Raw genomic sequence first — 12,500 nt, 5'->3', positions numbered from 1 at the left:
TGCTGTCTCTGATGTGTTTGGTGAGTTTATCTGTATACTGTGCATCTGCATAATGTGCACTTTTGTTGAATTATTGCTTTTTGATACTATACCTTTGGGTCTCCATGATTTTTTGAAAGTAAAACATCCAGTCATCACCAAAATGTTTGGGATACCTAATATTCATTTCAACATTACTGACCCCCATCATGTTTGTTTTAATACAAAAAGAATTTAAAAAACCCAAGAAGCAAGTAAGTTTAACTACTACTAAATGCGTCTGTTGTTGTCAGTGTCCCTACATTGATTCAAATTTAGAAAGGTGCTTGGTTTGATAAATGTGCTCTATACGGCCGACTTAATTGTACTTCAGTTCTAGTTGTTTATATGACATGGTGTACTTCATGTTTTGCGTTTTACATCAGTAAAAGGAAAAACAATGCTCTAAACAAGAGAATTTATCAGCACATCTATAGTACTCTTAAAAACAATAGTAAAAATGCATTGAAGAGACAACACATTAACATGCAATTTTGTAAGGTTTAATTTTTGCGTGTTGGAACAAGTTGGAGGGAATGCACTCACTGGTGGCCGAAAAAATTATTTAATACATCGAGAAATGATGTGGCAACTGTGATTAGATGTCACAAACCACCCTAGGCTTAATGATTCCGTTTCTATTGTCCGTGAACTAAAAAGCAGACCTATGAGATTGCAATTCCATTTTATTCTAATAACAATGGTTTTTGTACTCGCTGTATTTTGACTGTTTTTCTTTTAGTTGCATTGGTGGGCTTGAAGTTTTTATGATACATGATTGGTTCAATTTTTATGATACTGGCTCCCACTATATTCTTCTTGTATTGGACTGGGTTAACTAATGGGGGTGTGGTTTTACAATGCTTTTAATTCGTTGCTTGATTTTTGCAAGTTATTCAATGGTTTTGATGATGTCTCTAGTGATGAAAGTGTTTAACTGTAGTCTTAACTTTGTACATTAAAGGTATTGTTCGCGAGTTTTGAGCTACCTGGTCATTTCCAATTTTATTATTTGTTGTGGACGTACCAGTTCCGGCTGTCCACTTGTTTTTGCTTTACATTTGTTTAAGCTTTTGTTAAAACCAGGAAAAATTTGTTGAGCCACAGTGCTATAAAATCTATTTTGCTACTTAACTGTGTTCTATGTTGGCATGTCAAGAACGTGAATATTGTTTACAGAGTAGTAAATTATTTTCTCTTGAATTTTCTTCCCAGAATAACTTTAAGCCTGCATCTATTGACACATCGTGTGAAGGGGACCTTGAAGTTGGCAAAGGTGAACAGGTGACCATAACACTGCCAAATCTTGAGGTATGGATGTATGCATTGGTCAAACATCCTTTATCTTGTATGTCTTTTTTTTTCCCCATTTTGATAGGTTTTCAGGTGCTTCTGCCACAGCCGATGATGCATTAAAATGTCTCAGTTTTATTGAAGGTTACACTTGCTTTTCCATATATGAAGTTATTTCAAAGCTATTTGTTTGAAACAAGTAGCCATCTTTTAGAAACTGGTTGCCTTTGCATACAAAATGCAGTTGTTTTTGTATCTATTTAGTTTCTCTGCAGAAAAAAACATTGTAAAGAGCATACCATGATGTCATATTTAAGGTGGAAGACTGATGTGACTCAATCAAGGAAGAGTGCAAGAATATTTGTTTAGTAGAAACTTTGGTGTAAAATTAGGGTCACTTGTTTCACATGTCTAGGAATGTCAATATAGCTACTGGATAACCTGACACTTTGTGTTTAGCATAGCAGACTAATTATTCCCATTTCACTAGAATAATATAATTGCTGTCTACCCCTTTAAGTGTAGCCCTGGTGTACCAGAGGGAACTTGCCACGTGCAAGTAACCTGATTTTGGAGTAACTCTCCAGTCTACCTTAAGTTACATGCTTATGATTTTCACAGTATGCAGGTGAAAGACACTGGGAGTGAAACTCATCTGTAGGATTGCCATGATCATACCTTATGTTTTTCAGAATTATACTGTCACCCAATTTCAAGTTTGCTACCATCCTGACATGGGCATTCGTGCAAATCGGTGATTTATTGTGCACCTACTGAACCATCCCCCTCTTTTCTTTGTCCTTTGGCACGAAAGGTATGTTTTGCACATAAACTTGTTAGACTTCATGGCAAATTTTGTGTTGCATGCAAATAAGGTGCCCTATTTTCTAAGAATAAGACTTATGCCCAGTTGCCTCAGCCTTTATAGAGGCTGCAATGTTCAGAATATCACAGGCAAGAATTCTTTTGAAGTAGAACAGAATGAAATGACAGCTGTCATTGAGCTTGTTTTTGAGAGTATTGCAGAGTACAAATGTGTAAAAACTATAGGGTATCCAGAGAGAAGTGGGAAAACCAAATGCATATCAAATAATACTCTGCCACAATATTCTTAACTGAATTTACTGTAGTTGGTGTTTTGCCCTTGCCCTGTAGTTAATTATTATAAAGTGAGGGGTGCATGAGGTATGCACCCCCACCAAAAAAATCAGTGTTTGAAAACCGTGACTGTTTTTTATGAATATATTTTGTGATCGAACTATTTTCACTCTTCAGCTGTGGAGCAAAGTAACCGTATTCAGCCAAGTACTAGACTGTGTAGAAGCAGTGGGTGACACTTTTTCTCTCTTAACCCTAGCAGACAGACATATGTTTAGCAGAATATACTTCCTTAATCAGTAAGCATGTGCGAATGTTTTGTTCAGTAATGTTTTATTGAAGCTCGACCATAATGTGAGAGGGAAAGGGTTCGGTAAATGGAGAAATAGGAAGGAAAAGGAAGCTCAGGCAGGAAATTTAAACAGCTGTATCCAACTTTATTCCTGTTAAGTTATAGCTAAATTAGGGCAGTAGCTATTTACGTACAGTTTCATAGATTAGTGTTAGGCTAACAACCCTAGCCTTGCCAGTTATCACATTTGAGAATCAAACCCTGCACCTTGTCTGCAATCTAAAACTCTGTAACCATTATGCCAATGCCCAACCGAACAAAATGAATTTATAACTGCTGTGATTCTTATAATACTTCATACATTGAAGGTTTACTCTTATTTCCTTTATCATTTTAAATATTTTTGTTTTGAAGCTGTCTCATAATGTAGTTTAACTTAGGCTAGTATTTGTAGATGCTTTTCATATTTCACTGTCCCAGTCATAACTGATGGGATTTCCCTCCGTGGAAGCCCTTGGCAGACCTGACTACCAGAGAATATTCTCCTCCTGAAGCCAGTGGAGGCTTTATCCAATGTCAAGCCATCTAGGTATAAAAGGAGTCAGTCAGCCCCATAATCTCAGTTCACTCTTTCTTGCCATTGGCCCGAAGCATAATGCTAATCAGAGAAAGAAGACATCTAACGCAAAGTACCTGTTGGAGAGCTTTTAATATCTTTCTTTCTTTCTTGTTAGAGAAGATTAATAACAGTCTTAGCTGTGGCATGTAGATACTGAACTGAGACCTTCACTTCTTTTGTGTACCTAGTTTGAACCCAGAATACGACATACATAACTGTTGGCTCTGTGCTTGCGTTAACAGTAGAACAAGCAGTCATAGGACAGAGATTTTAGCCAAGCATGTTAGCAAGTCGCTAGGGCCTTCACCTACTTTGCTATCCACTGGTTGGGCTGAGATTGATCTCCCTAGGTATAAGAAGGGAAAAAGCCCAAAACATAGAGTACAGGGTGATGCTCATTCATCACCCACCATTCCACTTAGACATATCGTCTAAGAAGGTGAGACTTCTTTGCAGTTCCCTCCAACAGCTGAGAGTGTGGCACAGGTCGCTATTGAAAGCCATTCAGAGTCAGATGCGCTTTGGGGTCCATCTACTTCTGTCAAGCCAGCTGCCTCCATAGGTATCAAATTCCTGACCTGGAAGACAGCCTTCGTGCTAGATATTACTTCTGTTACAAGGGTTTCAAAGCTTCAGGTCCATGTGGTGTGGTGTGGTGTGTGTAACACTTCATCATTTTCCACCCTGAGTCTCTCTCTCTTAGGACCAACCCTTTTATGCCTAAAGTGGTTTCAGAGATCTGTTTAAACCATACCATCCACTTGCCTACCTTCTTTTCTAACCTTCAAAACAAGGGGGAAAAAATCCTCCGTACTTTGGATGTGCATATGCAACTGTTACTTCTTATACAGAACAAAGAACATCTGGAAGTCTGACCAGCTTTTTGTGGCCTTTGGTCTCCCCTCAGAATTGGACAGTTTTTAAACAATCTCCAAGTGGATCTCCCATGGTCTTATTTTGCTACAGTCGTCAAGGAAAGAAGTCAGCAGCCCCTTTGAGGTCATGCTCCACTGGGACTACTGCTATTTCTGCAGCCTTTCTTAAAGGGGTGGCCACTAAGAACATTTTGGAAGCCCCTACTTGGACCTCTGTGCATACCTTAACCAAACATTATCATCTTCCAGCCTTGTCCCAGTCCGGGGTGGTGTTTGTCACTGCCATTTTGCAGGGTATTCTTTCCTCTCCATAAACCTTCCATCCACCCTCCTTTCAACTTTGGGAATCATCCCCTCGGTTATGACTGCAACAGTGAAACACGAAGAATGTAGTATAGTTGTATACACTTTCCATAACTGTAGATGTTCGAGTGTAGTCACGGTTGCAGTATTCTTTCCCTCCCTCCCTCTCTCTTTTACTCTTTTGCCCCATGAGATTGGAATGGTTGTTTTTCTTCCTAGTTCCAGGTTGTTCCCTCTTCCTCTGTACATACTCTGGTGTTTCTGATCCTAGACTGTTGACCTTGGGGGACCCATTAGGGGGCTCCTGTCTGTCAAGGGCAAGAAAGTGCTGAGGTTGTGGTGTAGGCTGACTCCTTTAGTAACCAGACATTTTGATGTTGGTTAAGGTGTCCACCAGCTTTAGGATAGTTGCCATTTTTGAAGTTGTTGTGCTGATTATTTGTTCAGCCAAATCTTTTAAAATGTACTGTGTTCTGCCTTTTTCTACCTATGTAGTTGATGGATAGAGGTTTGGTAAAAGAGATACATTGCATCCATAAGTAAGTTAATTATTTTTACTCAAAGTTGGTATGAGGTTGGGGGACAGAGTTTAGTTTGCTTCATAATCTTTTACGAGGTGACACACCCTTATAGTGAAAATATTTAAGGGCTGTGAGTTGGCAAAGCTTCATGTATGAGAGTATACTATGGCTTCCTCCATACAAAAAACAAAACAAAAAAAAAAAACAGTGAAGTCTTTGTCCTGCTTAATTACAGGTCTTCATTGTAATGCGCAGTTAGTGCCATGTGTATAAAGAGTTGAATCCTGTTGTGACAAGTCAAGAGGTAGCCATTTTTTTAGTATTGACAGCACATCAAAGACATGCACTGCTTTTAATAGTACTAGGAAATATTTTTGTTTTGACTTTTCCTTTCATTGCAAACTATTTTATTTTCCCACAGTTTACAGAAATGGGCATACACTACAAACTTCTGCAGCCAACTTTTACACACGCCAGTTATGGCATATTCCAAAATCTTTTATTGTGGGTGGTGTGGCTGTCCAGGTAATAGATGTGATGCTGACTCTTTCCCCAGAAGCTAAGCTTTTTGATTAAAACAAAGTTAGCAACACTTGTCACAGAATGTAGAAAGCCTCTTCCCTGTGATTTATACTGTTCAGGGTTTTCCTTTGGAGAACATTTGTATGATAAATCTCTAAATCCATTTTTCAAGTTATACTTAGGTTCATAGCCTAGTATTTATCCATTTGTCTATCAGTAGGCTGACTCTTACAAGCATAGACAATGTCAGAGGTCAGAATCAAACCTTGTACTTATGGTTAAGGTTCTCAGCTCACAGACATAAACACCTCCCCAAATTTTTAATTCTCTAGTAATCCCTAAGGATTACATAGGCTCATACATCGGCTATCTGTCCATGTGGGACATTTTAAGCTTAGCCACATTTCCCAACCCAAAGGTAAGAATCAAAACCAGTACCCTGTGTCTGTAAGGCAAATACCTTTACCATTCTGTCAATTACAGTCAGCTGTATGCACTTTAGAATATAATAAGGATTATGTAACATCACAGAGAATAGTTCTTATCTTGATCTATTTGTTTTCTTGTATTTTTGCCACTCTGTGTGGCATTAGTTGTGCTATGTAGGAATGATAGACACTGAAGACTGCATTTATTCCACTAAGGAACTTTGCTAGAGAACCATGGCTGTATTGTAGATTAACTCTATTTTGACAGTTTATGCATATGAGATGACTGAAGCTTAAGTAAATTTGTAGATGAAATAGTAATGATGACAAGCAGTAAAATAAGAAAAATTAGTAAAACCTACCGCATGTGTAGTAGATATATTTGTTTTCCACATCTACTAAGGAATGAATCAAACTAGTTGGTTATATGCATTTACTGGAAAGCACAGTGGGCTATATAGCATCTCAATGGTGTAAACATTGGGAAGAATTTTGTAAAGGCTACACTGTCTTTTTTACTGTGTAGGCATTGTGCCATGCTGCTTACAATAAAGTAAGCAGGTTTGCAATCAAGTAAGCACTGCTGGACAGCACGCAAATGCGGGAAGTTCTGTAGTATGCAAATCACCTCGTAAGCAGATGAATCTCATGCAAATGAGGCAGGTAGAGTGATCAGCAAGCAGATAGGCAGCCCCGCAGAGCCCGTGTCCATGTCATTAGTATACACTGAAAAATTCCATGTACAGGAATGTAGACAGACAAAAGGAGCTCCAAAAATGTAGGTAGATGGACAGAAGTGGAATACCACACAGAGATACGAGTGAAAATATGCTCTGTGTCTCTCAAAAGTTACAGTAAATATGTTAAAATAATTTTTTTAATAATCCTGGGCATGTTTTCGCATTGCGCTGCAGTGAGCAAACATGCCTTAAAATAAAATTAAAAAACAAAATGTGGAAATTATGATACAGAAATGTATTGCATGGAGTATCTACAATGGTGTGTTGGTGCTCTTGCCAACATGGTAGGGCTTGGAAACGTGAAGTTTCCAGGTTGTGAGCATGGATCCCTATGCAAATGAGGTGGAGTTACTGAATAGCATAATATGCTAATCGTGTCTGCATATCCTCTCCGTGTAGGCAGAGAACCGTGTTGGTGTCCACACAGGAGGTAGTTGACATCAGGAGAGAGGGTATGTCCAATAACTACTAAACTGTGGAGCTTAGCTCTGCCTGTTTGCATGGCACACCACCATGCTTGGTGTGGAAGTCTGGGTGTGTGTATGTGTGCTGACCTCTAAGCTTTTTTACCTACGGGGCACTTGTTTGCTGAGTGTGGAAGTCTGAGGGGTGTGTCCATTGACTGCTAAGCTTTATGTACCTACAGGGTGAGCTTTTGTACGGTCCACTGCATTGCCAATAGTATCTAAAAGGCAGTAATGTATTAATTAGTTCTGACCCTTGTTTAACTTAAACTAGGGACATTAAATGATGCTAATGATGTACTAAGTAGGTGCAATGCATCATAGGTAGCCATTCACGCAGGTAGCACCTACAGTAGAGCACTATAAAGTGTGCATGCACCCTACAATCTGATTTTCCCCATACTCTGCACCATTAGAGTACAGACTTGGGAATTTTAACTGAAAGAATGCTAGAGGCTGCTGCAGGTCTGCTACATTTGTATGTGCTGGATGCTGAAGTCAGTGCTGCTGCTGACAATAGGCCTAGGCAGAGACGAAGAAGAGTGTTCAGGCCAAGGGTAACCTTCCAGGAGCTACATGAGCTGCAGATTCTGAAGTGCTACAGGGTGGACAGGGACATACTACAAGAATTCACTGAGCTCTGCCACCCTCAACTCAGACTCAGAGTCAACAGAAGGGAACCCATCCCAATGGAAACAAAGGTATGTGTAGCCCTTGGGATAATGGCCACAGGTACCTTCCAATGACCAACTGGGGATGTGATGGGTGTCTCACAGGCATCAGCATCCGGGGTACTCCACTAGTTCCTGGATGCCATGCTATTACATGCCAGTGAGCACATTTATTTTCCCCTCACCCTTGAGGTGAGGGCCAGCAGTATGCAACACTTCTACCATGTAGCACAGTACCCTGAGGTACTGGGTGCCATAGATTGCAGTCCTGTACACATCATGGCACCACCAGGTGAGGAGTGTTGAATCTACGTCAACCACAAGTGGTACCACTGCAACTGCCAGGTTGTGTGCAATGCCCAGAACATTATCATGACTGTGTGTGCAGCCCTGGCAGTTATCACAACTTCCATATCTGGCATGCTTAACAGCTGTACCAGATATTTGCTAGGGGGGACATTCACATGACCCTTTACTTGGGGGATGCTGGCTACACACTGGAACCATGGATGATGGCACCCATCAGAAATGCGTGTGCATGCACACACACCACACACACACCACACACACACACACACACACACACACACACACACACACACACACACACACACACACACACACACACACACACACACACACACAGAAGAATGCCATTGTGATGCACACTCACACAATAGGAACATAATAGAGCGCATGTTTCGGCTGCTGAAGTCACGGTTCTGGTGCCTCAATATGTATGGTGGAGCCCTGCAGTATTCTTCAGTCACATGTGCACATATATTCACAGTATGTGCCATGCTACACAATATGGTCTTGTGGAAACAGCTGCAGCAGGATCAGCAAAGGGAAGGGAGACATAGCCCCCTGCCAGTGCCTAAGATACCACAGCCACACTCACAGGAGGACTCGGAGGAGGAGCCCCCTGATGATGACCCCTCTAGGCAGACTTAGGTGTGTCCACTACACCCTGGCATTGGCTAAGAGACCATGCATAGCACATTCATGGGCAGCCTATTGCTCTTGGGACTGACACCTTACTCATGCTCACATACATATATTAAAATAGTTGATGCCAGGCAACCCACACAACCTGTACCTATCCATGTATTGGTTGTGTACTGCTTGCATCACACAGTCAGCCCTGAACTACAGGTCTGCCAACTGCTGCATTCTTAAGGTAAGTCTCTAGTTTTTACACACTAATTATAAGGATTACTACAATATGGTATTGTATGTATGGATCTGCTGCTGTTATGCAAGGAAATATAGGGGCTATTTGGACAGATGTAACATCCACATGGGACTACAGATATCTAGTCCAGTAATATGTGTTCCTTAATATTCACTAGGCCTCATGGTTGAATATTCACAATATCAGGCAAGGGAGATGTTAAACAGTGGCCAGACATGATATGTGGGCAACTGTCTACCCAAGCTGCTCATGTGCTGTTGTTTCCCCACCCCCAACACAGCAGTGTACCCATATAACTGCTTTAACAGAAAATAAGCTATGGTATATCAGTGGACCAGGCAATCTCAGGGCTGTAACACAGATACCACTCACACATTGTATGTCTCTCCACGCAGGATAACAGTGTATTTATTTATGTTGTTGATTTGTGTGATGAATGTCTAGCAACCTGTGTGGTCAGTGGACTAGGGAAGCTAGCATAGGTGACTGTGTTGTTGGTTCTAACCTGGAATTACATCTTTTGCTTGTGAGGCAGTACTACGTTGGTGTTTTAAATATATATACATACATATATATATATATATATATATATATATATATATATATATGGGTATATATATATATATATATATATATATATATATATATATATATATATATATATATATATATATATATACACACACACACACACACACACAACAACAGACATGCCCTCATAGGCTGTCCACTTTCAATAGTTATGCACTTTTTGGGCCTGTAACTTGCTGCTGGCTTCCAAACTGCCCTGTTCTACAAGGCCTGATGATATCAGCTAACTAAAGACTACCTGCTGACAGTGTAGTATCAGATGTAAGCTGGGGCGCATGTGATAAGTACTGTGATTTATAGTGTATAAGACTAGATAGGTATGGGTTCTAATCTCACTCCAGCCCACTTGGGATGTGTGTATATATATATATATATATATATATATATATATATATATATATATATATATATATATATATATATATATATCCATATGGCATAACCTTGGTAACCTAAACATAGGTAGGTTTTTGCAGTGTTTTATTTGTAACATTTGTGCCCCCCCCAAAGGACTGACCACAACAAAGCCTGCTTATGTCATCAAGCACAATATGTCCTAAACTGATAGTACTAGCAGACGTGAGGTGTGTTGCGTACAAAACTTATTGTGATCTGTAGTAAGTACCATTACATAAGTGTTCACATCTACATACAGCAAACTTGCAATACATGTGTGCCTTGGCATGTCCTGTACGTAGGGATTGGAAGTGGTGCTAGCCTCAACATAGCCATGTTTTTGTGTGAGCTTGTTAGCGCAATTTACATCATGTTATGGAACCATAGGATGTTTGAACTGAACTAGATTAATGGCCATATAGCCCTCACAATCATATACATAGTCATACCAGTAGTTACAGGATCAACACATATTGCCCCAGTCCAAGAGGGACACAGGCAGATGCCCTGTGTTGAGATGACAGTCACCCAGCCAGATGGCATGTGCTGAGGTCCTCTGTGTGCCATTAGGCAAGGTTCTGTTCCAAGGGTGTGTTTCAGTCTGATTGTGCTACATGCTTGTGGAGAGATTTGTCTAACGTTAATACTAGGTTAATGTCCTGGTAGTGAGTCATCCATCTACTATGCTATACAGCCAATACAACATCATATGACATAAGGGTACACAAACATATGTGGTGTACTCATGACAAATGCCAGCATACAGTACCTGTCGGTAACCACTACAGATTGCATGGTGTACCAACCCTGCATTACACAAGTACATACTGACTAATATACTCACCATGTGCATCAGACACATATCCTCAGCATTGATGCAGGGAAATGAAGGTGACAGGGATGTGGCACAGGTATCCTCACTTGCACAAGGTGCTAGTTGGGGGACAGGAGGCCAGGGTTGGCCCAAACTGTAGACAGCATGTCTGTAAGTCAGGAGGGGAGCATGTAAGATGGACCATGGTGAGGTGCTGTGTGTGTCTGTAGGTGACTTGCATTTGACAGTGGTGTGTGAGTGCGAACACAGTCAAACTCAGTGCTAGCCCTACATGTGTGTATATTGGACAGCTTTGGACTGTACATGTTAGTTGACAGTTCACCATCTCTGGCCTTGAACACGGTAACTGGCTCTGCTAGGAGTTTCACTGGCACCTCAATGCCCAAGGTCAGAAGTAGTGCTAGTACTTGACTGTGATTGCTGTCTGCTGGGATCATGTCCCCCACTGGATTGCCCAGGACCACAAGCCCATGGCCTGCCATGTTGTGGTGTAGACAGCACACACCCCTCTGTAGCGCTGAATGTACTGCCATCACAGGACTGTCGGTGTGCACGGCCACATGGACTCTCTGCAGATGGGGTTGCTGACCAACATCCATGGGTCCAACACTGAACTCGAGCCATACGTTCCAACACAGACAGTTTGCAGTCCAGGACAGACACGGTCTTGGCCCACCATCTGTCTCCTGAATCAGTGAACTGATCCAGGGTGTCCCCAATGCAGTGGAAGCAGTCACAGATGTCAGACTGTGCTACATCCATAACCCTAAACATACTTCCAGTGTTCTGTTCAGAATGTACCTGTACCTTCATGACTGCCGAAAACATGCTCCAAGTGACCCATGATGTGACACCTGCAGCAGGTGGTGGATGGACAGCAGGCCTCCTACAGGGACCCCTGTCAATCCTCCTGTGTAGGACCTCACCAGCTATGTGGCTATGGCCAGGGTCTACACTCACTGGAGCCATAGTTGCCACACTTTGCTGTTCAATGTCCCCACTCTCTGTCCAATATCTGTGCCCTTCAGGGATAGGGTATGTGTGGGCATGCACACTGTGTACGGTGACAGTGGGGGGCAGAAGAGGGATGTCTCTGTCTGGGACAGATTCCGCCCCCGACACCACCACCTGTGCTTCAGTGTGGTCACCATCCTCATCAGAGTCGAAGAGACCCTGACATCAGGTCTGTATGGGACTGATACCCCCACAGCCATCTGCAATAAAAAAGAAAAAGGCAATACATTAATACCTGCACTACTGTGTACAAAAAGCCTCCAAGACTCATAACAACGAAGACCCACAATTGGATTAGCGGTCAAACAACTTTCCTCTCCACTTTTGTCCACAAAACACTTCCTCAGAACAAAATACAAATTCAACTCGGGACCTTTATAACAATCACCTGAAGTAAATAGAGTAAAACATGACCAGTAATATTTACCTTTTAATTAATCAGTATGACACTATACTTGAAAAAAAAACAACACACAAAAACCCAATACAACTCTTAAGTATATGGAAATACACATTTAACTGCCTAAAGTAGTTACCTTCAACCTGTTGTATTTTAAAAGGCATTTTACATTCCTTGCCTCACTTAAACCACGTGCCTTATCTGCACTTAACTGTAACTGCCAAA

The 12,500-nt window shown here is 41.2% G+C and overlaps 1 pseudogene; it reads left to right on the top strand.

Moving 5' to 3' along the window:
- The first annotated feature begins 1,161 nt into the window (after window positions 1-1,161).
- Window positions 1,162-12,500, top strand: part of LOC122804007 — a 455,667-nt pseudogene continuing 444,328 nt past the window's right edge.

The sequence above is a fragment of the Protopterus annectens genome, chromosome 6.part0 (assembly GCF_019279795.1).
Source record: "Protopterus annectens isolate FY-2018-M chromosome 6.part0, PAN1.0, whole genome shotgun sequence".
Lineage (NCBI taxonomy): Eukaryota > Metazoa > Chordata > Ceratodontiformes > Protopteridae > Protopterus > Protopterus annectens.
This window is presented reverse-complemented; position numbering and strand designations above follow the sequence as displayed.